The 27,502-nt window shown below is 41.3% G+C and overlaps 1 long non-coding RNA gene across 1 annotated transcript in view; it reads left to right on the plus strand.

Annotated features, from left to right (window-relative positions):
- Nucleotides 1–27,502, plus strand: part of LOC138990775 (uncharacterized) — a 586,949-nt gene that overhangs the window by 160,411 nt on the left and 399,036 nt on the right. Inside the window, exon 2 of the long non-coding RNA XR_011466876.1 lies at nucleotides 11,916–11,973. This is a non-coding gene — a long non-coding RNA (uncharacterized lncRNA). The remainder of the gene's footprint in view (nucleotides 1–11,915; nucleotides 11,974–27,502) is intronic.

A 27,502-nucleotide genomic window follows, 5' to 3' on the forward strand; every position in this document is an offset into this window, starting at 1 on the left:
GTGCAGGCTTCTCATTGGGGTGGCTTCTCCCGTTGTGGAGCGTGGGCTCGCGGAAGCGCGGGCTGCAGTAGCTGCGGCATGTGAGCTCAGCAGCGGTGGCTCCAGGCTCTAGAGCACAGGCTCAACAGCATGGCACCTGGGCTTTGTTGCTCCATGGCATGTGGGATCTTCTGGATCAGGGATGGAACCTGTGTCTCCTGCATTGGCAGGTGAATTGTTTACCACTAGCCACCAGTGAAGCCCCTCTAACTTTCTTGATCCAAAATTCAATAGTCAGCCATTCTTACCTAGCTTATCTCCATGCATTACTTTTAACCTCACCTTCTTGCTATTATTTGTTGGGATTTGGGGATGAGCATGGCATGGCCACTAAAGAGCCTTTTGATGAAAAAGTTGGTATAAAAGTCAACATTCAAAATAACTAAGGTCATGGCATCCGGTCCCATTACTTCATGGTAAATAGATGGGAAAACAATGGAAACAGTGAGACTTTATTTTTTGGGCTCCAAAATCACTGCAGATGGTGACTGCAGCCATGAAATTAAAAGATGCTTGCTCCTTGGAAGAAAAGTTATGACCAACCTAGAGAGCATGTTAAAAAGCAGAGGCATTACTTTGCTGACAAAGGTCCATCTAGGAGAAGGAAATGGCAACCCACTCCAGGGTCTTGCCTGGAGAGTCCCAGGGATGGCAGAACCTGGTGGGCTGCCGTCTATGGGGTTGCACAGAGTAGGACATGACTGAAGCGACTTAGCAGCAGCAGCAGCAGTCAAAGGTATGGTTTCTCCAGTAGTCACATATGGATGTGAGAGGTGGATCACAAAGAAAGCTGAGCACCAAAGGATTGATGCTTTTGAACTGTGGTATTGGAGAAGACTCTTTTTTTTTTTTTTAATTTTATTGTATTTTTAAACTTTACATAATTGTATTAGTTTTGCCAAATATCAAAATGCATCTTGAGAGTCCCTTGGACTGCAAGGAGATCCAACCAGTCCATCCTAAAGGAGATTAGTCCTGGGTATTCATTGGAAGGACTGATGTTGAAGCTGAAACTCCAATACTTTGGCCACCTGATGCGAGAAACTGACTCATTGCAGAAGACCCTGATGCTGGGAAAGACTGAAGGTAGGAGGAGAAGGGGATGACAGAGGATAAGATGGTTGGATGGCATCACCAACTCGATGGACATGAGTTTGAGTAAGCTCCGGGAGATGGTGATGGACAGGGAAGCTTGGCGTGCTGCAGTCCATGGGGTTGCAAAGAATCAGACATGACTGAGCGACTAAACTGAACTGATGGCATGGCCTCAGTGTGGCTTTCCCTTTCAGAATGTCTTTCTCTTCCTGGTTTCATGCCTCCAGAGAAACAAACAGTATATCTTCCTGTTAAAGAAGCTGGTAGCCCTACTCAAAATGAACTGACTAATAGCCTTGATAGAGTCCCCCCAGTCTACCACATCACTGAAATAATGTGTGCTCACTATGTCATGATTTAAAGAAAATATTGCATTCCGTACAGCATTACGGGTGATCAGCTTGGAAGGTTAGAGCCTGAGTATGAATGGAACGTGGGAACAGAGAAGCAGTTTAGCTCTCTGTGTTCTGAGTGTATGGATTGCATCCAGCTAGCAGTCCTTGGAATCTGTTTCTTTGGTCACTAGGAAATTGAAGAAAGGGAAGGGGAGGGTCTCAAAGTCCTTCTGCAGGGAAATAAGCAAAAAATTGTCTTTGTAATTCTTCATGGGTCACTTGGATGATTTAAACTGTGTGGTTAAGCACGTAGGCTGTTGGGCTTCCTGACCTCACCCAGCCCTCCCAGGCCAAGATGGGCTGGCTCCGTAGGTCATCTGGTGTGACCCAGAAGCTTGTAGGGGCTTCCAGTAGAGGAGGATATAATGATACCCGAAGAGCCTGCCTGTGTTTGTTCTCACTGCAGAGTGAGCACGACGGTGAATGGTCTGATTCTGCCGCTCCTTTGCCTAGAACAGCAATGGTTACCATTTTATTTATTCTAGAAGGCCAAATCCTTACATTCACCTGCAGAATCCTACCTACTCTGGCCTGTATCTCTCAGACATCATCTCCCACTCTTCTCCTGGATCATTCTATTCCTCCCACTCGGACCATTTTTGTGGTCCCTTGAACACACTAGGAACACTCAGACCTTAGCCCTTTGCTTTTCCTTCAGGAGGTCACATAACTGACCCCATTTATCTTCTTCAAGGCTTTGCTCAGATGTCATCTTTTCAAGCTCTGAACCCTGTTTAAAATTTCATCTCTCATTTCCCCTCCTCCACCGCTCTGTACTTTTTCTGTTTCCATTGATTCAACTTTTCACCTTCCAACATGCTTTTAATTTACTTCTTTACTATTGTTCATTCTGTTTCCTTTCCTTAGAAGATGAGCCCACCAGGGTAGAGTTCTCTAATGTGTTATTGACGGATCCCAGGTCCCGGCAATGGTGGGCACTTAATTAATACTTGTTGAATGAATGAATGGACTTGGTTGTCCTTCCTGACTGGTCCAGTGGGGTGTTGAAATGAAGCTGGCAACAATACTGAAACACAACCAAGAGATTCCTGCCCTGCTTCAGGGATGGGGGGATTGCAATTCTCAGGGGTGAGCAACCCATTTACCTTTTGTAAGAACCACCCCTCACTCCCCAACCAGCCGAGGAAGGAGTTTATGTAACCCTGAAGCTTTTCCTAATCAGTTGTACCCTAGAAGGGTGAGGAAACCCGGCTGGTCAGAAGAGTGTTTCCCACCTAAGTTTCTCCAGCTTCCTGTTCTAGGAATGACTAGCCACAGAAGTCACAGAGAAACCAACGGAAAAACAAGTTTCCTCCAATCTCCCTCTGCACCTTGAGCATTGAGGTTTATGAAGATTACGGTAAAGCTTATCCAAGAGAACGGTGACCGCTGGCCCGGCTCCTTCCCCTGCTTGGTGGTGATGCAAGGGCCCGGGCTGAAAAGAGGGCACTGGCGTATCCGGAGTGGGGGAACCTCAAAGAAAATGCATCATGAACCCATGTAAGCCACTCTGAAACACCCAGCCTAGCATCTTCCTGAAAATGAACCGCATTTGGTTGGTTTCCCAGCCCCAACTCCTTCTCCTTTCCAGCCTTTCCTCTTCCCTCACAGCCCCTGCTAGAAAAGATAATTGTGTTGTTTCCAGACGAGGTTCTGTTGCAAAGAGATAGTCTGGGGACTAGGATCCAAAGGCAGACGCTCATTCGGAATCGCCTCCCTGGGGAGGCTCCTGTGTTCCACATCTGCTTGGGACATCAAACCGCTGGGGTCAGGCCTGCCCTCTGGGGTGGAGGTTGTGGCAGAATTTCAAATGAAAGGGAAATTCAGTGCTCCTGGTGGCTTAGGTACAGACGGCAGCTGAAGCTTTCACAGTCTTGCTAGCTGGCTAATGTGCAGGACCTGTTTAGGAACTCAGCCATTTGCCCCTGAAGACTCACCAGTTCATGAGCAGAAGAGATGATTTTGTGACTTTACTGTGTTTTTTTTTTTTTTTCCTCTTTTTTGAAATTTTTGGCTTGGTCTGGTACTGAATCCAGAGAGTTGAATCTGAAGGTCCCTGGCATATAATTTAGGGGAAAATTTCAAGAACTTTCTGCGAACTGTTTTTAATTTCCTAATATTTTTATTATTAATATAAATTATAATCCTTTTATTGTCTTAATTTTTAAAAAGCCCTACTTTCCATGTTATATATTTGAGATATTCATTTTCATTTATTCTAAGCGGATACATTTCTATTGTTTTAAAAAAACTTTTTCTTGCCCAATAGCAGAAGACCATATCGGGCTTTGAGTTAGGGGGGATATCTTGGATAAACAATAATTAAAAATAGGGTGCAAGATAACTGAATCACTTTGCTATACACCCAAAACTAATGCAACATTGTTAATCAGTTACAATATAAAATTAAAAAAGAAAAATACATATATAATCAATCATTCATATGACCAAAATATATTTCTTATGTGTATTTAATCATCACTCACAGTTCCTGTGTTCAGACTTCCCTGATGGCTCAGATGGTAAAGTGTCTGCCTAAAATGCGTGAGACCGGGGTTCAATCCCTGGGTTGGGACGATCTCCTGGAAAAGGAAATGGCAACCCACTCCAGTACTCTTGCCTGGAAAATCCCATGGACAGTGGAACCTGGTAGGCTACAGTCCATGGGGTTGCAGAGTTTGACATGACTGAATGACTTCACTTTCACTTTCACGGTTCTTGGCCCTCAAAACCCTTGGAATTTCCTGCTAAGTGAAACGAAAATATCTTTCGTTGCTGGGTGCCTTGTCCTTGGTTGCTTGAAAAATTCAGAGCCATAAAGGTGAAGTGGGTGTCTTAATATTCATGACAATCTCTTTTCCACAATAGTTGGGTTTCTGTAACAGGTGACTTTTGGAAAGCAGTTAAGGATGGGAGTTGGTTGCCAGAGGAAGCAGCTGTGAATGCGGCGGGGGTATGGTCAGGCTGCTCACCATGGCTGTCCTCTTGCTGTCTGTACACCTCCTGCTCACCCAATCCCTGCTTTACCTACACCCTACTCACATGACTATCCAACCCTCTTAATCATAGGGCTTAATCAGTAACTTAATCAACAAAGGTCTGTCTAGTCAAGACTATGGTTTTTCCAGTGGTCATGTATGGATGTGAGAGTTGGACTGTGAAGAAAGCTGAGTGCTGAAGAATTGATGCTTTTGAACTGTGGTGCTGGAGAAGACTCTTGAGAGTCCCTTGGACTGCAAGGAGATCCAACAAGTCTATCCTAAAGGAGACCAGTCCTGGGTATTCACTGGAAGGACTGATGCGGAGGCTGAAACTCCAATACTTTGGCCACCTCATGCGAAGAGTTGACTCATTGGAAAAGACTCTGATGCTGGGAGGGATTGGGGGCAGGAGGAGAAGGGGACGACAGAAGATGAGATGGCTGGATGGCATCACCGACTCCATGCACATGAGTTTGGGTGAACTCCTGGAGTTGGTGATGGACAGGGAGGCCTGGCATGCTGTGATTCATGGGGTTGCAAAGAGTCAGACACGACTGAGTGACTCAACTGAACTGAACTGAACTGAATCAGTAACTACCTACATGCTTGCCCCCACCCCAGCCACTGGTTTCCCTGGTAACTGGTGAGCCAACCTTATGTTAATCCCCTTATAAACTTATAAACGGTAGTCTCCTTCCCCCTGGAGGAGTGAAGTTTGTGGCCATATCCTGCCTGTTGTTTGCCATATACAGTGGGATGTCACTCCAGGACTTTGCTTCAGACTTGTAAGTGTACCCTGTTCAATATGTGATTGATGTCTCTGTTGCTGTGTCAGGCCTCTTTCTTTGGTCTCGAGGTTGGACTTGCAAGCCTGTGGGAGCCCACCATGGAGGGGGCTGGAGCTTTCAGTCTCGTTCCCTCATTTGGGGGAGGGGAGAGAGGCTAGAGGTTTAATCAATCACCAATGACCAATGAGTTGTCAAACATGACTGTGTAATTAAAGGCTTCCCTGGTGGAAGGTAAAGAATCTGCCTACAATGCAGGAGACCCGGGTTCCATCCCTTGGTTGGAAAGATTCCCTGGAGAAGGGAATGGCTACCCACTCCAGTATTCTTGCCTGGAGAATTCTATGGACAGCGGAGCTTGGTGGGCTATAGTCCATGCAGTCACGAAGAGTCAGACACGACTGAGCAACTAACACTTATGTAACGAAGCCTCCATAAAACCCCCAAAAGACAGGGTTCAGAGAATTTCCTTTTGGTGAATTTGAGGGGTGACACGCATGGAGAGGCATGCGTGCTTCGTGTCCTTTCCCCATGACCTTGCCCTAGGCATTTCTCCTATCTGGTTGTTCCTGAATTATGTTCTTTAATAATAAACCAGAAATCCAGGGAGTAAAATGTTTCTGAGTTTTGTGAGCTGCTCTAGCAAATTAATTGAGCCTGAGGAGGAGGTGTGGAAACCTCTGATTATAGCTAGTTGGTTATCACCTGGGCTTGTACTGGTGTCTGAAGTGGGTGGGGGGCAAGTTTGTAGGATTGAACCTTAACGTATGGAATCGGATGCTACCTCTGGATAGAGTGTGTCAGAATTGAGTTGAATTGTAGGACCCCCAGTTGGTATCCTGAGAATTGCTGGTGTTGGGAACCCACTCCTACCAATATACATTTTGTTACTGGGCCCAGAAACCTGAAAGATGGGGTGAAGGGACTCTCCAGGGACTGAAGAGTAGATTTGATAAGTCTTTGAAACGCCACACACATTTCTTGTAAATACATTTCTTACTAAACAAACCTTTCATAAATAACATCAGTTTTGTTGCTGTTGTTCAGTTGCTAAGTTGTGTCTGACTCTGTGTGGCCCCATGGACTGCAGCACACCAGTCTTCCCTGTCCTTCACTATCTCCCGGAGTTTGCTCAAACTTATGTCCATTGACTCAGTGATGATATCCAACCATCTCATTCTCTGCCATCCCCTTCTCCTCTTGCCCTCAATCTTTCCCAGCATCAGGGTCATTTCCAGTGAGTCGGCTCTTTGCATCAGGTGGCCGAAGTATTAGAGCTTCAGCATCAGTCCTTCCAGTGAATAGTCAGGATTGATTTCTGTTAGGATGGACTGGTTTGATGTCCACGCTGCCCAAGGGACTCTCGAGTCTTTTCCAACTCCACAATTCAGAAGCATCAAGTCTTTGGTGCTCACCCTGCTTGATGGTCCAACTCACATCTGTACATGACAATTGAAAAAAGCATAGCTTTATGAAAAGGCAAAAAGAGTAACATTAGAAAAGGGCACAAATCTTAAAAGTATACAGCTTTGATGAATTTTCAAAAATAAACACTCTCTAGCATCTAGTACCCAAATCAAGAAACAGCTAATGACCAAACCTCCAGATGACCCCCTCATGCTCTTTTTCCTTCACTACCTCCCTGCGAGGGGAACCACCACCTTGATTTCTAATTGTGTTTGTTTTGAACTTTATATAAATGGAATCATAGAACACATACTCTTTTGTCTGGTTTATTTTGCTCAACATTCTGTTCATGAGAATTAGTTGTGTGTACCCATGGTCTGTCCTTCCTCGTCACTGTATATGTATTATTTCATTATATGAATATAAAAATTCTTCTGAGGATATTTTTTCCCTTGTTTGCAATTATGAATATGTCATGCTACAGACATTCTTGTTCACCTTCTTTAGGATATTTATATACTCCTTTTTTTTTCATTTTAACTTTTTGTGTTGGGGTAGAGCCGATTAGCAATGCTGCGATAATTTCAGGTGAAGAGCGAAGGGACTCAGTCATACATGTATCCATTCTCTCCCAAACTCGCCTCCCATCCAGGCTGCCACATAATACTGAGCAGAGTTCCCTGTGTTATAAGTAGGTCCTTATTGATTATCCATTTTAAATATGGCAGTGTGTACCTTAGTAAAAGTGTTAATCGCTCAGTTGTGTCTGACTCTCTGTAACCCATGGACTGTAACCCACCTGGCTTCTCTGTCCATGGAATTCTACAGGCAAGGATACTGGAGTGGGTTGCCATTCCTTTCTTCAGGGTATCTTCCCGACCCAGGGATCTAACCCACGTTTCTGGCATGGCAGGCAGATTCTTCACCGTCCGAGCCATTAGGGAAGCCATAATGTGTACCTTATGCACTCACTTTTATTGGGTTTATACCTTGCAGTGGAAAATACTGCCTCAGAAGGTGCACATGTGTTGGACTTCGAGAGATACCAAGCAGCTTTCAAAAGTGGTACCAAGCTATGGTCCTTCCAGTAGAGCAGGAATGTCCTGATGGCCCCGCAGCCTCGCTAATGCTATTGTTTTGGTGGTGTTTTTTATTTAAGGCATTCTGGTGGCCAAGTGATGTTATCGCTTTGTCTTTTTCATTTACACTGTCCTGATGACTCGTGTTTCTAGCATCGGTTTCTCTTTTCCTCAGTCCTGTTTCTTCTTCTTCTTAGTAATTATTGAATGAATGCTGGACATTTTGTAGATAAAACAGCAGGGACTCTGATTGTATCACTGTGTTGACTGCGGCTTTCCCTTATTGAGCTCTTGGCAAAGTTAATAATGGGATTAGGAAAGTCACCTTGGGGCAGGAAGATACAGTCAATACCAGAGATACATGGAGATGTTGTAAATTCATGTTACCTCCACACGTTTGACTTTCTTTCTGTCTCCACTGTTGCAACCCTGGGTTGGACCTTAACTGTATTTTATGTAGAGCTCTGACCCATTTTCATTCTCTCAGGTCATTGCGATTTGGCCATAGCCATTAGATTAAGATTTGCAAAATTCCTCTCACTACATCCTTACTTTTATACCAAGTTTTCAATACCTGATTTCAGAGAACTGAGATCCAGTAAGAAAAGACCACATTTCCCCCTATAATGGATTCCCAAGTATAAGAAAGCCAATAAGATGCAAAGTTGGAAGCTGGTTAAATGTCCTAACATCCCAGTCTTATGTTTCCAGTATGATTGTAAAAGTGAAAGTGTTAGTTGCTTAGTCATGTCTGACCCTGTGTGAGCCCATGGATGGTAGCCCACCAGGCTCCTCTGTCCATGGCATTCTCCAGGCAAGAATACTGGAGTGGGTAGCCATTCCCTTCTCCAGGGGATCTTCCCAACCCAGAGATCGAACCTGGGTCTCCGACATTGCAGGTAGATTCTTTGCCATCTGAGCCACCAGGGAAGCCAATTGTAGGTGGAATGCCACTCTTATTTACTGATGACTGACTGTTCTTATCAGAAATTCTCTTTGAGGTAAAGCTTCTTAAATTTGTTGCTGTGAGCATTACTTGTTCATTATAAACAAAGTAAAAGATGCCTATTAACATGTAGAAATCAGTCTTTCCTAATTGTACAGATTGTCTAGGATTTAGCATTATTCATTGTTTGCATTTAATTTCTCAATTTAAGTACCCTTCCTCCCAAGTAAAAGGAGGAGTCACACCGAAGGAAGAAAATGCATTTCAAGGTAGCTTTTTTCTTTCAATAAAAACATGTTCCTCTCTTCACCTCTGTGGGTATAGATTTGATACTATATGTAAATGTGCAATGTAAACTCTAAAGTGCTATAAAAGTGAAAGCTATTTTAGTTAATAATTAACATTAATGCTAATAAAATATTGTCCTCTATTAAAATGCAAATGCTCTAGGGAGACTAAGGCATTAAACCAATTATGCATGACTTGGTGAGAAATATTTCATCAGCAACTTTCTCGAGCAATAAATGAAGTGGTGTGGATTAGAGGCGAGAGAGAGACAAAGGGAGAGAGGAAGAGGAAATGTGAAAGGGACAGGAGAGAAAACATAGTTATGTACATTGGGAATGAACAAGATTAAAGGAGGGACTAGCAGAAAGTAAGAGACAAGACAAGGAGGCAAGAGTGAGATAATCATATAGGGCTTTTTGGCTGTTGCGAGGAGTTTGGTTTATAGTATAAAAGCAATGGTGAATGATAACTTTTTTATTATTTTAAAATTGGAGTATAATTGCTTTACAGTGTTGTTAGTTTCTGCTGCACAACAATGTGGATCAACGATTTGTATACATATATCCCCTCCCTCGTGAGCCTCCCTCCCCCGTCCACGGCATCACAGAGCCCCGAGCTGCCGAGCTACCGAGCTGAGCTCCCTGTGCAATACAGCACCTTCCCACTCACTGTCTATTTTACGCAAGGTAGTGTATACACGTCAATGCTACTCTCACAGTTTTAAGGAGAGCATTTTAGGAGAAATGAAAGGGAATCAGAGTGACCCCAATGGGGATCTTTCACATCTGATCACTGGGATAAAGTGGTCCTGTTCTTTCAAAGTTAAAGTTCCTTTCTTTTAAAATTAAGAAGTCTCAGGTGGGGAATCTAAGATTCAAATGTAATAATGTATATAAAGCTTTCAGCTTGGAGCCCGTTTTATAAAGGGCTTTCAACAAAAGGCAGCTATGAGGCTGGTTTTGATGAAGCAACTTGGCCTGTTTTGACCTCCAGGGTCATTCTTGCCAACACAGAACATTCACCAGTCACCCCTCAGGAACAGAGGGCAACTAGATTCCAGAGACCTCTCTCTTCTCTTATGCTTCCTAATATTTTTAATCCATACGTTTCTCTTCCTACTGCTTTTTCTCTGTTCCCTGCAGCTGAAGACTTAATATGAATTCCAGGTAACCTAAGTTTCATTTCCAAATTTTCTGTAGAAGATCCTTCCATTAGTACACGATTTAGCTCTCCAGGAATACCTGGACAGGGAAATTGGAGAAGGTAGCAGGCAGGTCTTTAGTATTATTTCCCCTGAGAGACTGTGTGTGGAGCTTCTTGGAGTCATCAGTTCACACATCTCTCTTAAACACATAGGAAACTGCAGTAGAATGCTGGAGAAAAGACTGTGTGAAGAGCCTAAAGGCGGTTGATTTGAGAAATGTCAAAGGGAAGTGATATTTCTGATGCAAATTTATATGGGTTGTCACTATTTTCAGCTTTATTGGCTGCTCTCAGAAGTATTTATTTACTCTGTGGGTTTTAATTGACTGATCAATGTGAACTTTATTTGGACTTGTGGTCACGGATTATTCTGAGTGTTGGTGACTCTTTTGGGGAGAATTGCTTTTAAAAGATAGAAAACATTCAAATCCTTAGGTCTTCTGTAAAGCATAGAGGAAGGGAGTAAGCAAGGAGAAGGGAAAGGAAAAAAACATGCACATTTACACAGATAGAAAGAAATAGAACTAGAATATTACCTGATGGAGTTGAAATTCATGTTCTTTCCATTGTCAGTTTGGGAAGATCCATTTGGATACTAGGAAAGATTTCTATACCAAATACGGAGATTTGAGTATAGTTATTAATATTCACGTTCTGGGGCAGGGTGGGAGGGTTAATATCCTATCATTATTTTTCATTCTTCCTTTTGAATTTGATTAAGTCACTGGGACTCTCTGTGCCTCAGTTTTCTGCCTGAAAAGATATGGTGGGATGAGGCTAGTGATTCTTCAGCTGTGTGATGTAGATCACCAGGTCACCTTCCTAGGAACTCAGAGGCTGATAAAGAAACAGGTCTGCATGTGGGGGAGGTCATGGGGGGAAGCTTAACAGATCCTACATTGGCAAGAGCCTCCTTCGTATGTTAGACTTCTGGACCCTTTAGAATAAAGGGTTTCATGGCTGTTGGGGGAAAAGGGGAGGGACTCCTAGTCTACACTGCGTGGTTTGCACTCTTCAACTTTATTATGCTGTAGAGTCAGGTCATCAGATCTGCATTGCCAAGCTTTAGGTCTTGAAGACCGGAAGTTTCTAAGAGGCCCAAACAATGAAGACATGTGACTGTCAATAGACTCATTTATGTGAACAAAGAGTGAAGCTGTGAGGAGGCAGAGAATACAGGGGAATGGAGTTGTTCCTTGGCTCTCAGTCAATTTGCTGAAAATCCCATTTGCCAAAAAGCAATTCACCAAAACACCAATTCCCTGTAAACCTATTCAGTGAAAGTAATTTTGCTGAAAAGAGCAACCAGCCTAATTCCCTAGAAACTGTCAAACAAATATTTTAGACCAGATCTAAAGTTTGCTGAAATTATTTCCTAGCAAGAGGAGATGATTTTGCTTAAAGACTGTAGCAGAGGCAGCGTTTGGGGAAGGGAGGGAGTGGGGAAGGACGCAAGACTGCAAGAATAGCAAAGTTGGTAGAATTAAAGTCTCATCTTGAGAATACAAAATGTTGATTATTTGAAATGTTCAGAGACAAATGTGAAATGCTAGAGAAGCTGACATTCAAATTAAGCTGGATTAGCAAATTCATATAAAAAGTGTGCAGTGACATTTGGACTTTTTCACTTCTTGCCTGTTATGAATAATGCTGCTATAAACATTCATGTACAAGATTTGTTTTTGTTTTTCTTTTAGACACGTGCATTCATTACTCTCAGACATTACCCAGGAGTGGAATTGCTGGTCACATACGGTAAGTGTATTTAAATTAAAAAAAAAAAAAAAGAAACCGTCAAACTGCTTTCCCATGTGGCTGTACCATTTTCTATTTTACCAGCAATATATGTAGATTCCAATTTTTTCCGCATCCTTGTCAGCACTTGTTATTACCTGAATTTTAGATTCTAACCACTCAACTGGGTGTGACATGTTGTTGTCTTGATTTGTGTTTCCTAAGGAGTAACGATGTGGAGCATTTTTTCATGTGCTTGCTGGCTGTTTGTTTATCGTCTTCGGAAGAATGTCTATTCAAATACTTGGCCTGTTTTCAAATTGGTTGTCTGCTGCTGAGTCGTAAGCATTTTATGCATTCTAGATAGAAGTGCCTTGTCAGATACATGACTTGCAAATATTTTCTCCCATTATGTGCATGTCTTCTCTCTTTCTTGACGGTGTCTTTTGAATCACAAAAGTTGTAAATTTATGTCCATTTTACCTTTTTTTTTTTTCTTGCATTACTTGTGGTTTTGAAATGTCTCTAGAAATCATTGCCTTACCCCAAATCATGATTTTCCTTTTTTTTTTTTTTCCTAAAAAGTTTTTTAGGTTTAGATTTTACACTTTGGTCTTTGATCAATTTCAGGTTAGTATTTGTGAGTTAGCATGGTGTGAGGGAGGTGTGCAAATTAATCTTTCTGAAAGCAAATATTGTATTAATAACATTTATTGAGAGAATTTTCTTCCCTATTGAATTTTCTTGGCATTTTTGTTGAGAGTCAGTTGATTGAAAATGTATGAGTTTATTTTTGGGCCCTCAATTACATTTATTTATTTACATATCTATTCTTGTGGCAGTGTATCATTGTTTTGATTAGTATAGCTTTACAGTAAGTATTCAAGTTGGGACATCTGAATCTTCTAATTTTATTCTGATTTCTTAATATTGTTTGCTATTTCACTTTCTGCAGAAAGATAGCTAGGAATTTCATAGGGATTGCATTGAACCTATAGATCAATTCAGGTAGACTTTCCTTTGCAGCAATATTGAGTCTTCCAATACAGAAACATGTGTTGTCTTTATTTTAAAATCTTTGATTTATTTAGACAATATTTTCTAACTTTAGGAATACAGTCTTGAACATCTATTGCTGACATTTTCCCTAAGTACTTGTTTCTTTTGATTCCATTGTGAATTGAATTATTTTCTTAATTGTACTTTCAGATTGTTCAATGCTTCTACAAAATACAGTTGATTCTTGTGTATTAGTATAATTGATCCTTTGTCAAGTGACCTAGCTAAACTTGTTTATTATTTCTAGTATTTTTAATGGACTTCTTAGGGTTTTCTACACTAGGATCATGTCAGATCTATGTGAAGACAGTTTTACTTCTCCTTTTCAATCTGGATGACTTTTATTTCATTTTCTTGTTTGATTGCACTGGACAGAGCTCCTGGTCTAATGTTAAATACAAGTGCCAAGGGCAGACACCTTTTCTTTATTCTGGGTATTATGGAGAAATGTGGATTTTTTACCATTAAATATGATGCTAGCTGTAATTTTTTTTGTAGATTCTCTTTATCATGGTGAAAAAGTTTAATTCTATTTCAACTTTTGTGAGAGTTTTATCATGAATGTGGATTGGATTTTGTCAAATACACATGTTCTGTCTATTGTGCTGATCATATTGTTTTTTGATTTTCTGTGCTAAAAACAGCCTTATATTGCTTTGACAAATTCCACTTGGTCAAATTGTTTAATTCTTCTATGAATCTGTATGACTTGCTAATATTTTGTTGAGAATTTCTTCATCCCTTCTTGGCTATTCTTTTTCAATTAACTATTTTCTCTTTGCTTTTAATAGTATTCTCATGATGAGGTAGTTTAAAAACAAATAGTTAAGATTCACTGAGGATGAGCATGTTGGAAGAAACTTTTTTGTAATACCCATGAACTTTTAGATAAGATGGAAGTAAGACTGAATTGTATTTTTTCATAGTCCACCTCACGATGAAGCAAATTGTGTACAGGACTTAGAAGGGATTCAGTTGGCTTTCATTCCTAATTTAGCTTAGCATTAGATGTGTGTCTCTGGGCTAATTGCATTCTTTCTCTGAAGACGGTTTTCTGGAACAAAGATAAAAGTACCTGTTCTTAAGGAGATGGTCAGTGCAAGGTAGGTACTTGAAATTTCATCAATACTTCCTGCCTACCTGAATTAGAAATATGGGACATATTTTTTGCACTATAATTTCCACATCATAAAATTCACCATTTATAAGTGTTCAATTTAATTATTTTAGTAAATTTATAGAATTGTGTAACTATCACCACAATCTAATTTTAGAACATGTTCATCACCCCAATAAGTTCCCTTGGGTCTGCAATTAATTTCTACCTCTACTCCTAGCCACAAGTAACCATGATTTGTTTTTCATCTGTACAAATTGGCCCTTCGTAGACTTCTTAAAGATGAAATATGTAGTCATTCTAGACCTTTCATGTAAATGATATACAGTCTTCTGTATTTGACTTGTTAAACTTAGCTTAATATTTCTGAGGCTCATCCATACTATAGAATTATCATAGTTTGTTACTTTTAATTGCTGAGTGGTATTTCATCATATGGATATACGACATTTTGAAAATGCATTCACCAGTTGATGGGCATTTGGATGCAAAGTGTTTTTTGTATAACATTGTATGCTGCCCAACCAAAACTCATCAGAATTTTCAGACTAAGAGTTATTTTCCTTTGAGTAAGTATTTTGAAGAAAACAAATATACTGTGACACAAAGATGTAAAAAAGATGACACATATCAGATATGTAAAAGGGGAGTTTGTTATATATAATATTTAGCAATCGCTTTATCAATCATTGATGTATCTATCATTTAGCACTGAAGAGCAAAGGAGTAAAGCATTCCCACCTTTGTCTTAAATTCCTGAAACAGAATTCTTTAGGTTATGTAACTGTCACTGAATAATTCATGTTCATTTATTTTGGTATAACTACTAACCAGCACAGTGGTCTTGTTCACCTTAACAGTATTTTTAACAGTGAGACTGGAAACCAAAAGCATGGTGGATGCTGAGGCAGGTTGGAAATGAAATCCAGCAGAGTTCTTTCATGTTTCATACTCCCCGCTGATGACATTTTGTCTGTAGTAAGCAGCCCATTCCCATCCAGTTACCTTCAGGGGTAGCTTCTCAGGGTCACTGAAGCCGGTAACCTTGGTTTTGTGAAAGATCTGTTCACCCACATCAGAATACCCATTACCCTGTTCTGAATTTCCTGTTCAGTTGTTTGTTTCATTTATCAAGAGGTCTAATTTCTAATTTTTGTAAATCTAAAGTGCAGTCCCTGAGGTAGTAGATGATCAATAAATTTGCTGGATAAATGAATATGTGCTAAGTAAACTGTTTGGATTTTGGTATTTGTTTTTCCAGGTGGCAGCTATTTTTAGTATATTCTAGGTGGGTTGAAGTGAAAAGGACCCCTTCTTGACCCCACTTATAATTTCCACTATGGGTCAGTTATTGGGAAGAAATTCCACATGCTTCCTCTCATTTGCCTAGAGGAATTCAGTGGGAACCGGCCACTTCTCACTCACTGGCTTTCTGTAGCTGAGGAATCTATTATAGACCCCTAAAAAGCCTCTCTTTTGTGCACTGGGGTTTCAAAGCTGGCATCCACTTTTCCCTTCAGATCTAAAACTTTGCATTCATATCTAGTTCACGTAATGCTTGGTCCCTCAAGGAACAACTAAGAGGGAAGTTAGATTTAAACACAGTGATGGCAGTTCTATTTCCAGTTTTTTAAGGAATCTCCACACTGTTCTCCATAGTGGCTGTACTAGTTTGCATTCCCACCAGCAGTGTAAGAGGGTTCCCTTTTCTCTACACCCTCTCCAGCATTTATTGCTTGTAGACTTTTGGATAGTAGCCATTCTGACTGGCATGAAATGGTACCTCATTGTGGTTTTAATTTGCATTTCTCTGATAATGAGTGATGTTGAGCATCTTTTCATGTGTTTGTTAGCCATCTGTATGTCTTCTTTGGAGAAATGTCTGTTTAGTTCTTTGGCCCACTTTTTGATTGGGTCGTTTATTTTTCTGGAATTGAGCTGCAGGAGTTGCTTGTATATTTTTGAGATTAATTCTTTGTCCGTTGCTTCATTTGCTATTATTTTCTCCCATTCTGAAGGCTGTCTTTTCACCTTGCTTATAGTTTCCTTTGTTGTGCAGAAGCTTTTAATTTTAATTAGGTCCCATTTGTTTATTTTTGCTTTTATTTCTGATATTCTGGGAGGTGGGTCATAGAGGATCCTGCTGTGGTTTATGTCAGAGTGTTTTGCCTATGTTTTCCTCTAGGAGTTTTATAGTTTCTGGTCTTATGTTTAGATCTTTAATCCATTTTGAGCTTATTTTTGTGTATGGTGTTAGAAAGTGTTCTAGTTTCATTCTTTTACAAGTGGTTGACCAGTTTTCCCAGCACCACTTGTTAAAGAGATTGTCTTTAATCCATTGTATATTCTTGCCTCCTTTGTCAAAGATAAGGTGTTCATAGGTGCGTGGATTTATCTCTGGGCTTTCTATTTTGTTCCATTGATCTATATTTCTGTCTTTGTGCCAGTACCATACTGTCTTGATACACACTGAGGAAACCAGAATCGAAAGAGACACGTGTACCCCAATGTTCATTGCAGCACTGTTTATAATAGCCAGGACATGGAAGTAACCTAGATGTCCATGAGCAGATGAATGGATAAGAAAGCTGTGGTACATATACACAATGGAGTATTACTCAGCCATTAAAAAGAATACATTTGAATCAGTTCTAATGAGGTGGATGAAACTGGAGCTTATTATACAGAGTGAAGTAAGCCAGAAAGAAATACACCAATACAGTATACTAACGCATATATATGGAATTTAGAAAGAAGGTAACGATAACCCTGTATGTGAGACAGCAAAAGAGACACAGATGTATAGAACACTCTTTTGGATTCTGTGGGAGAGGGCAAGGGCAGAATGATATGGGAGAATGGCATTGAAACATGTATAATATCATATGTGAAACGAATTGCCAGTCCAGGTTTGATGCATGATACAGGGTGCTTGGGGCTGGTGGACTGGGATGACCCAGAGGGATGGGATGGGGAAGGAGATGGGAGGGGGGTTCAGGATGGGGAACACATGTACACTCATGGCAGATTCAAGTCAATATGTGGCAAAACCAAGAAATAAATAAATTAATTAAAAAAAATAAACACAGTGATGGTAATATCCCCCTTATATATCTGCATTATTTTTTTAAATTAATTTTTATTGGAGTATAGTTGATTTACTGTGCTGTGTTAGTTTCTGCTATACAGTAAAGTGAATCAATTACACATATATCCACTCTTTCTTAGGGTCTTCTGTAGAGGTCATTGCAGAGTATTGAGTAGAGTTCCCTGTACTGTACAATAAGTTCTTATTTCTTACCGTCACTCAATTTCCTGTGGCCTCTATGCCCTTTTTTTTTTCCCCCACTTTAAACCTTTTGTTTTGGGATATAGCTGATTAACAGTCTTGTGACAGTTTCAGGTGACCAGGGAAGGGACTCAGCCATACATGTACACATGTATCCTTTCTCTCCCAAACTCCCCTCCCATCCAGGCTGGCACCTAACATTGAGCAGAGTTCCCTGTGCTACACAGTAGGTCCTTGGTATTATTTGTTTTAAACGCATTACAGTGTACACGCCCATCCCAAACTCCCTAACTGTTCCTTCCCCCAGCAACCATAAGTTCATTCTCCAAGGCTGCTCCACACCCTTCTTTACAGTGAAACTAGAGTAATCTTTTCCAAGCACAAATCTTGCCATGCCATAGCCTACCTGAAACTCTCTCCAGTAGCTTCCCTTCACTCTAACATCTCACCTACACGGTTCCAACACAGCTCCTTCCTAATGTGACCTCTGCTTCCTTTTCTAGTGTCACTTCTGGTCTCTCATCCCTTCTTATATATCTTAGCACTGTGAATACTTAGCATCAGGGATGTTTTCAGTTTCGACTGAGAGGAGACGGAGATGACACTGAACAAGATGAGCAGTGTTACTAGTGTCAGTAATGGTGGCTAATCTGCTGAATGTGCCACGCATCCCTGAGAAAGTCACAGATGGGGGACAGGGCTCTTGTTTGCCCCTCAGTTGCCTGCAGTTTCCATGTGCGTCTCAGAGTGTGCTGTCTTTGTTGTCAGTTGCTAACCACCTCTTATTTCTCAAATAGTGTGGTGATCCCAGTTCTGGGGAAATGTGCTGGGGTGGTCTTCCATATGGGGCTACCACAAACCTCCTTCCAAAGGCATTTTCTAAAGAAAATTTGGACTCTCTGCAACGTACAGGTTTTTTGCTGACTTTGGATCTCTTGAATGGTTAACAATGACCTTCAGTATCAGCGCAGATCCTCAAGCTTTCCCAGCTCCCCAGCACATGCCCTGACCTGATAAGTCCCCCTGTGTTCTTGTTCTCTGTTCTCACATTCAAGCCTCAGCCCACACTAACTCCCTGGAAGCTTTCTCTGACCCTCCTCACACTGTACTTAATCACTACCTGCACTTCTGTGCTAACAGAACCGCTTTCCATGCCTCAGGATCTATTAGGAGTGGTGATGTGTTAGCTTTTTAATTCTAACATTCCTTCTACATTTACTGCTTGACCTGCTTCCATAAAGCAGATCTCTCTGTCATAAATGGGTCTATTTGCCCTGAAAAACAGTTTTTACAGACAAGGTGGGATGAATACTTAATTACTTCTCTTTAATTACCAATTTGCAAAGGAAGATGTTGCTTTAGTAACTGCTTCAAATGGTAACAAATATACTTTTGTTCCTAGGTTTTTTGTTTTTTGTGTTTTTTTGAGTATCATTATGGACTCACGGCTTTCATAAGTCCCAAGTATTTCAATCCATTATAATCATTGTTTCTTTTAGGACTCCAATCATGACAATTTTGGGCAGCATGAGCTCCTTCGGGGTGGTTCTTGTGTCTTTTTGACATACCAATTACTATTTGAAAGCTTCTTTGCTTTTGAACATGACAATGTGTTCCAGGCTCAACTTGTACCTTCCCTAATCCAGTCCTGAAAGCAAGCAGTTCTCCAAGAAAAATAGATTTTTGTAAAGCAAACTCAGAGCGCTAGGTGTGCTTATACCGACTCTAGTGACACTGTTGCTAGGTCATTTCAATGGACTAAGATAGATAATGCACAATTAGCAGAATCATTCATTTAAGTATTTCCACTGCAATGTCAACATTAGTTTTATAGTTAATTTTTGATCTCACAATTGAATCTTTTCTTCTCTTTGACAGTCATTCATAATTCCTCTTTTGTTTTATTGTATGACATAAATAAAATGGTTTCAGAATAACAGTATGAGCTTTCTCACTAACATGCTACAGTCAGATTTAAATTACCCTGTAGTTCTTTTTGTCCATGGAACATGTTCTGCAGAGGATGTTCAATCAAAGTACTGTGGTCAAAGCATCTTGGGGGGAAAAAAATGATCATTTCTCTGTGTGGTTATGTTACTGAATTGATGGATGGTTGGGTTTATTTGTCTTGGTTTATTCTCAATTTTTAGAAAGGCTTTTAAAAACTAGCTTTACTTTTAATAGGTATGAACTTACATCAGTCAAAGGGTGTGATGGTATAGAAAGGCAAACACAAGCAAGTTTTGTGTCCTTCTCTTTTCCCTCCACAATTCTCCAAGACATTTCCTGTGAAGTAACCGGGGTTGCAAAAGACTTGGATATAACTTAGCGAGTAAACAACCACCACAAATGGCGTTTTTGTTAGTTTCTTGTTTGTATTTCCTGTTGTTTTTGCAAACGTATGAAACATATGGAGATTATTTTCTTGTCTTAGACAAGAGGAAGCATATTATAGCTTGTCTACACTTAGTCCTGTTTTCACTTAGAAATATATCCTGGTGAATTCTCCATATTACTGCAGAGATACTGTTCTCAATCTCTAAGTCCACATAGTCTTCCCCTGTGTGAATGCACCATGGCTTCTGTAACTGCACCTGATGGCTGGACATGTCAGTTGTTTTAATGTCTTGACTTACAAATAATACTACAGTTAATGACCTTCCATGTATGTACTTTCACATTCTATCAAAGTGTTCTGTGGAACTGATTTCTAGAAGTAGAATTAATGCATCAAAGAGTAAATGAATTAGCTAGTAGATACTGCCAAAGCCCATTTTTTTTTTCTGTTTTATATGCAAATAGATGATAGCTTAGTTGGTAAAGAATTGCCTGCAATGCAGGAGACCCTGCTTCAATTCCTGGTTAGGGAAGATCCTCTGGAGAAGGAAAAGGCTATCCACTCCAGTATTCTGGTCTGGAGTACTCCATAAGCTGTGTAGTCCATGGGCTCGCAAAGAGTCAGACACAACTGAGCGACTTTCATTTTCATGCAAATAGAAAAGCCTCCATTTGAAGAGTGTTGGAGCTGAAAGAACTTCAGATCACCTTCTGTAATATTCTGTGACACTTGTTTAGTTTGTGAAGCATCAGGAAGTTATGGATCCCCAGTCACCACTGTGATCTTTTCAGGAATTATCCCATTTCATCCTCTCAACAGTTCTAAAAGGTAGATACTAAGCAGATGAACTTTCTCTTTCTATATCCTTAGCAAGGTGGACTCTCCCCATTATTGGGGGTAGTAAACAGAATTACCACCTTCTTCTCCTTCCTCAAGGAGTAAACAAGTACATTTCTTGGGAAAGAAATCAAATAAAACAAAAAGAGTTTTCTGGCCACCCCACATCCAAGGAGTGGTGGCTGCGCGGGCACAGGAGGGCCGAGTGAAGCTACTCCACGTTCAAGGTCAGGAGGGGTGGCGGTAAGGAGATACCCCTTGTCCAAGGTAAGGAGCAGTGGCTGTGCTTTGCTGGAGCAGCCGTGAAGAGATACCCCACGTCCAAGGTAAGAGAAACCCAAGTAAGACGGTAGGTGTTGTGAGAGGGCGCCAGAGGGCAGACACACTGAAACCATAAACACAGAAAACTAGCCAGTCTGATCACATGGACCACAGGCTTGTCTGACTCAATGAAACTAAGCCATGCCGTGTGGGGCCACCCAAGACGAGCGGGTAATGTTGGAGAGATCTGACAGAATGTGGTCCACTGGAGAAGGGAATGGCAAGCCACTTCAGTATTCTTGCCTTGAGAACCCCATGGACAGTATGAAAAGGCAAAACGATAGGATACTGAAAGAGGAACTCCTCAGGTCGGTAGGTACCCAAAATGCTACTGGAGATCAGTGGAGAAATAACTCCAGAAAGAATGAAGGGATGGAGCCAAAGCAAAAACAATACCCAGTTGTGGATGTGATTGATGAAGGAAGAAAAGTCCGATGCTGTAAAGAGCAATATTGCATAGGAACCTGGAATGTCAGGTCCATGAATCAAGGCAAATTGGAAGTGGTCAAACAGGAGATGGCAAGAGTGAACGTCAACATTCTAGGAATCAGGGAACTAAAATGGACTAGAATGGGTGAATTTAACTCAGATGACCATTATATCTACTACTGTAGGCAGGAATCCCTTAGAAGAAATGGAGTAGCCATTATGATCAACAAAAGAGTCTGAAATGCAGTACTTGGATGCAATCTCAAAAATGACAGAATGATCTCTGTTTGTTTCCAAGGCAAACCATTCAATATCACAGTAATCCAAGTCTAAGCCCCAACCAGTAACACTGAAGAAGCTGCAATTGAATGGTTCTATGAAGACCTACATGACCTTTTAGAACTAACACCCAAAAAAGATGTCCTTTTCATTATAAGGGAATGCAAAAGTAGGAAGTCAAGAAACACCTGGCTGCTGCTGCTGCTGCTGCTAAGTCACTTCAGTCATGTCTGACCCTGTGCGACCCCATAGATGCCAGCCCATCAGGATCCTCCATTCCTGGGATTCTCTAGGCAAGAATACTGGAGTGGGTTGCCATTTCCTTCTCCAATGCATGAAAGTGAAAAGTCAAAGTGAAGTCACTCAGTCATGTCCAACTCTTAGTGACCCCATGGACTGCAGCCTACCAGGCTCCTCCATCCATGGGATTTTCGAGGCAAGAGTACTGGAGTGGGGTGCCATTGCCTTCTCCAGAAACACCTGGAATAACAGGCAAATTTGGCCTTGGAATATGGAATGAAGCAGGGCAAAGGCTAATAGAGTTTTGCCAAGAGAATGCACTGGTCATAGCAAACACCCTCTTCCAACAAGGCAAGAGAAGACTCTACACATGGACATCATCAGATGGTCAACACTGAAATCATATTGATTATATTCTTTGTAGCCAAAGATGGAGAAGCTCTACAGAAAGTCAGCAAAAACAAGTCCTGGAGCTGACTGTGAGTGATCATGAACTCCTTATTGCCAAATTCAGACTTAAATTGAAGAAAGTAGGGAAAACCACTAGAACATTCAGGTATGACCTAAATCAAATCCCTTATGATTATACAGTGGAAGTGAGAAATAGACTTAAGGGACTAGATCCGATAGATAGAGTGCCTGAAGAACTATGGATGGAGGTTTGTGACATTGTACAGGAGACAGGGATCAAGACCATCCCCATGGAAAAGAAATGCAAAAAAGCAAAATGGCTGTCTGGGGAGGCCTTACAAATAGCTGTGAAAAGAAGAGAAGTGAAAAGCAAAGGAGAAAAGGAAAGATATAAGTATCTGAATGCAGAGTTCCAAAGAATAGCAATGAGAGATAAGAAAGCCCTCCACAGTGATCAATGCGAAGAAATAAAGGAAAACAGCAGAATGGGAAGGACTAGAGATCTCTTCAAGAAAATGAGAGATACCAGGGGAACATTTCATGCAAAGATGGGCTCGATAAAGGACAGAAATGGTATGGACCTAACAGAAGCAGAAGATACTAAGAAGAGGTGGCAAGACTACACAGAAGAACTGTACAAAAAAAGATCTTCATGACCCAGATAATCACGATGGTGTGCTCACTGACCTAGAGCCAGACATCCTGGAATGTGAAGTCAAGTGGGCCTTAGAAAGCATCACTATGAACAAAGCTAGTGGAGGTGATGGAATTCCAGTGGAGCTATTTCAAATCCTGAAAGATGATGCTGTGAAAGTGCTGCACTCAATATGCCAGCAAATTTGGAAAACTCAGCAGTGGCCACAGGACTGGAAAAGGTCAGTTTTCATTCCAATCCCAAAGAAAGGCAATGCCAAAGAATGCTCAGACTACCACACAATTGCACTCATCTAACACGCTAGTAAAGTAATGCTCAAAATTCTCCAAGCCAGGCTTCAGCAATACGTGAACCATGAACTTCCAGATGTTCAAGCTGGTTTTAGGAAAGACAGAGGAACCAGAGATCAAATTGCCAACGTCTGCTGGATCATGGAAAAAGCAAGAGAGTTCCAGAAAAACATCTATTTCTGCTTTATTGACTATGCCAAAGCCTTTGACTGTGTGGATCACAATAAACTGTGGAAAATTCTGAAAGAGATGGGAATACCAGACCACCTGACCTGCCTCTTGAGAAATCTGTATGCAGGTCAGGAAGCAACAGTTAGAACTGGACATGGAACAATAGACTGGTTCCAAATAGGAAAAGGAGTACGTCAAGGCTGTATATTGTCACCCTGTTTATTTAACTTATATGCAGAGTACATCATGAGAAAGGCTGGGCTGGAAGAAGCACAAGCTGGAATCAAGATTGCCGGGAGAAATATCAATAACCTCAGATATGCAGATGACACCACCCTGATGGCAGAAAGTGAAGAGGAACTAAAAAGCCTCTTGATGAAAGTGAAAGTGGAGAGTGAAAAAGTTGGCTTAAGGCTCAACATTCAGAAAACTCAGATCATGGCATCCGGTCCCCTCATTTCATGGGAAATAGATGGGAAAACAGTGGAAACAGTGTCAGACTTTATTTTTCTGGGCTCCAAAATCACTGCAGATGGTGACTGCAGCCATGAAATTAAAAGACACTTACTCCTTGGAAGGAAAGTTATGACCAACCTAGATAGCATATTAAAAAGCAGAGACATTACTTTGCCAACAAAGGTCCGTCTAGTCAAGGCTATGGTTTTTCCTGTGGTCATGTATGGATGTGAGAGTTGGACTGTGAAGAAGGCTGAGTGCCGAAGAATTGATGCTTTTGAACTGTGGTGTTGGAGAAGACTCTTGAGAGTCCCTTGGACTGTAAGGAGATCCAACCAGTCCATTCTGAAGGAGATCAGTCCTGGGATTTCTTTGGAAGGAATGATGCTAAAGCTGAAATTCCAGTACTTTGGCCACCTCATGTGAAGAGTTGACTCTTTGGAAAAGACCCTGATGCTGGGAGGGATTGGGGGCAGGAGGAGAAGGGGATGACAGAGGATGAGATGGCTGGATGGCATCACTGACTCGATGCACTTGAGTTTGAGTGAACTCCGGGAGTTGGCGATGGACAGGGAGGCCTGGCATGCTGCAATTCATGGGGTCGCAAAGAGTCGGACACCACTGAGCGACTGAACTGACTATACTGACTGACTAAGGTGTGAGGTTTAGTAACAGTAAAGGGAGGATTATCTCTACCACCACTATTTCTGCTACTATGAGATGAAGACAACGAACATTTACTGAATGCTTCCAGTATATATAGGACATCATGTTAAGCATTTCTAATGGATTAAATAATTTAATATCCACAATCATCACAGAAAATAAGAGCAGCTATTATTCCCACATAGGGATAGTGGAACTTGGTGACAGCAGGGCAAAATAATGCCAAGCACTCTTTTAAGCACTTACCCAACAAAAAGTTATTTAACATAACAACAACATGAGTTTAGGGTCTAAGACTATCTCTGTCTTACAGATAAGAGAACTGAGTCTCCCAGTTAATAAGCTGCAGGGCTGGCATTCAGACTCTGACCTTCTTAACCTTGGCCTTGGCCTTCACAGCACTTAGTCCATAGACATTTTGGGGTGGAGAAGAGTTAAGCTTGCCTGTTTGTTTCAATGTCTGAGTGTCTGGGGTCTGGTCATCTTATTGCTCTGAGCTCAATCTTCTCACTGAGGGCATCTGTGCTTCCTACCTGGCTAGTTTGTTCTGAGGATCAGTGGAGATAAAGTGAAAGTCTATAGCATTTAGTGGAATTTTAAAAAGGTCCGAGCTGTCTTCAGTCCTAGCTTGGGTATTTACTCTCTGTGTGACCTCATCCAAACACATGGAACTCTCTGGACTCTACTTGTTACCAAGTCCAAGCTCATACTGCTTGTTGCACGATAGGCCAATAAATTGAGAGACAAGTTGTTGTTTTTAATATTTATTTTTATTTGGCTGCACTGGGTCTTCATCGTGGCACACGGGGCTTCTCTTGTTGCAGTGCAGGGGCTTAGTTGCCCTGCTGCATGTGGGATCTTGGTTCTCCGACCAGGGATTGAACCCACATCCCCTGCATTGGAACATGGATCTTAACCACTGGACCACCAGGTAAGTCCCTGAGAGATGCATTTTTGGGTAAGGAATAGCAGCTTTATTTAGAAAGTCAGCAGACAGAGAAGATGGTGAACTACTGTCCCAAAGAACCATCTTACTTGAGTGAGAATTAAGGCTTCTTTTATACTAAAAGGGGAGGGGATAGGACTAGTTGTTGTGCCAGAATCCTTTGATCTTACAGCTATCCACATAGATCTAGTCACAATGTTCTTAAAAATCTCCAACAAATGTTCTTCTCTGTTCTACAACTTTTTTTTTAAATTTATTTTTAACTGAAAGATAATTGCTCTATAGTATTACGTTGCTGCTGCTGCTGCTAAGTCACTTCAGTCGTGTCCAACTCTGTGTGACCCCATAGACAGCAGCCCACCAGGCTCTGCCGTCCCTGGGATTCTCCAGGCAAGAACACTGGAGTGGGTTGGTTTCCACCAAACATCAACATGAATCAGGTATAGGTCTACCCATGTTCTGTGTACCTCTATAAGAAAGGAAAAAGTGTTACTACACCTTTAAAGATCAGAGCCTTAAGAATGGGTTCTCCTGTGTATTTCAGGCTGCAGGCAACATTCTATAACAAAAGATGCAGAGCCAGAATGACTAAGCACAGACAACAGACACAGGGTAAGAGCTAAGGAATAGATTCAATATGGAGTCAGGCTTGCTCTTCTCTGTTACATACTTGGTCTTTTCTTCTTAACACCACAGAGATGTCAGAAGCACTCAAGGAGATAATAGTTAGTGGCTAACAACTATGCTTTGCTCTTTACGTGGTTTCATGCACATTTCATCCCTGTCTTATGAGATGGGAACTACTGTGATATCCATTTGACAGATGAGACTGCCGAGGATGGAGAAATTTCAGAAACTTACGAAGGCTCTATCCTAATACATACCAGAGCCAGGGTATGAATCTAGGCAGGACTACTTCTTACCTGCCCCACAAACACCAACATCTTTGATGCCAGGCAATTCCAGGTTTGAATCCAAGCTTTACCACTTAGCAGATGTGTCAGAGTATATTATTTACTCTCACTGAGACTCAGTTTGTGCATCTGCAACATAGTGGTCACTGGGGAGGATTGACAGAGATCCTCTATGCAAATGCCTAAGCTGATAGCCTAGTGTGTAATCAGCTGATAACAAATGTTAGTCCCCTTCCAGTTGGGATACTGGCGAGATAAATTGCTCCCTGAAGGCTGATGCAGGGAGAACTGCCTACCTCAGTCCACCAAATGAGACTTGGAGGAATTAAACTGGGCAACTTTAATCGATCATCTTGTAATTTCCCCAACTGGATGCAGAATTGCCACACTCTATCATAGAGTCATTACATTTGTCACTCCATGGGGCCTGAGGAATGTATTGTTGTATCTTTGCTATTAAGATGGGGTTTATCTAATTAAAATCAAGGAGTTCTGCAAACAGCCTATGGTGTTTTAATTCCAGCAGGCAGTGTTTAATCAGAACAATTGCCTATGTGCCTACTGATTGTGTTTCTTTTGGATCAAATTCTCCACTTAATGTGCCTTAGGATTGCACATTGACTGAAGCTGATGGCAGACTAGACGGGGATGGTACAACAGTTTGCTGGGAGCTGAGTGGTTACTGTTTTCACAGCTTTTATTCTTGCTAGTTAAATAAACCCTGAATAGGTGGGAGACAATTGTTCTATCTTTTCCCCATTGACTTGGACATGTGTGGACTTCTTCACTTGTTTGACAAGGATATATTAGGGCTTACTGCGAGCCAGGTGTTATACTAGGTTCTGGGTAATTCAGTGACAGTGCTGAAGAGCTGGTTCTTGGTATCTCAGGGAACAAGATCCCAGGATGTGGAAGTTGCAGATAATGCAATGAATCACAGTGTTACTGGAAATCTGAAATTAAAGGTTATGACTAATGGCCCAAAGGAAAGAATCCTGGGAGGGTAAAGTTAGCCTGACTTAGGGTGAAGTTCATACCTGCCGGGGACCAGCCCCGGCTGATCCAGGGTATTCGAAGGAGAGACGGCATAGGCGAGGATCAGGATACAATAGCTTCAATTAGATATTAATTA

This window comes from Bos mutus, chromosome 14 (genome assembly GCF_027580195.1).
Source record: "Bos mutus isolate GX-2022 chromosome 14, NWIPB_WYAK_1.1, whole genome shotgun sequence".
In the NCBI taxonomy this organism is placed as follows: domain Eukaryota; kingdom Metazoa; phylum Chordata; class Mammalia; order Artiodactyla; family Bovidae; genus Bos; species Bos mutus.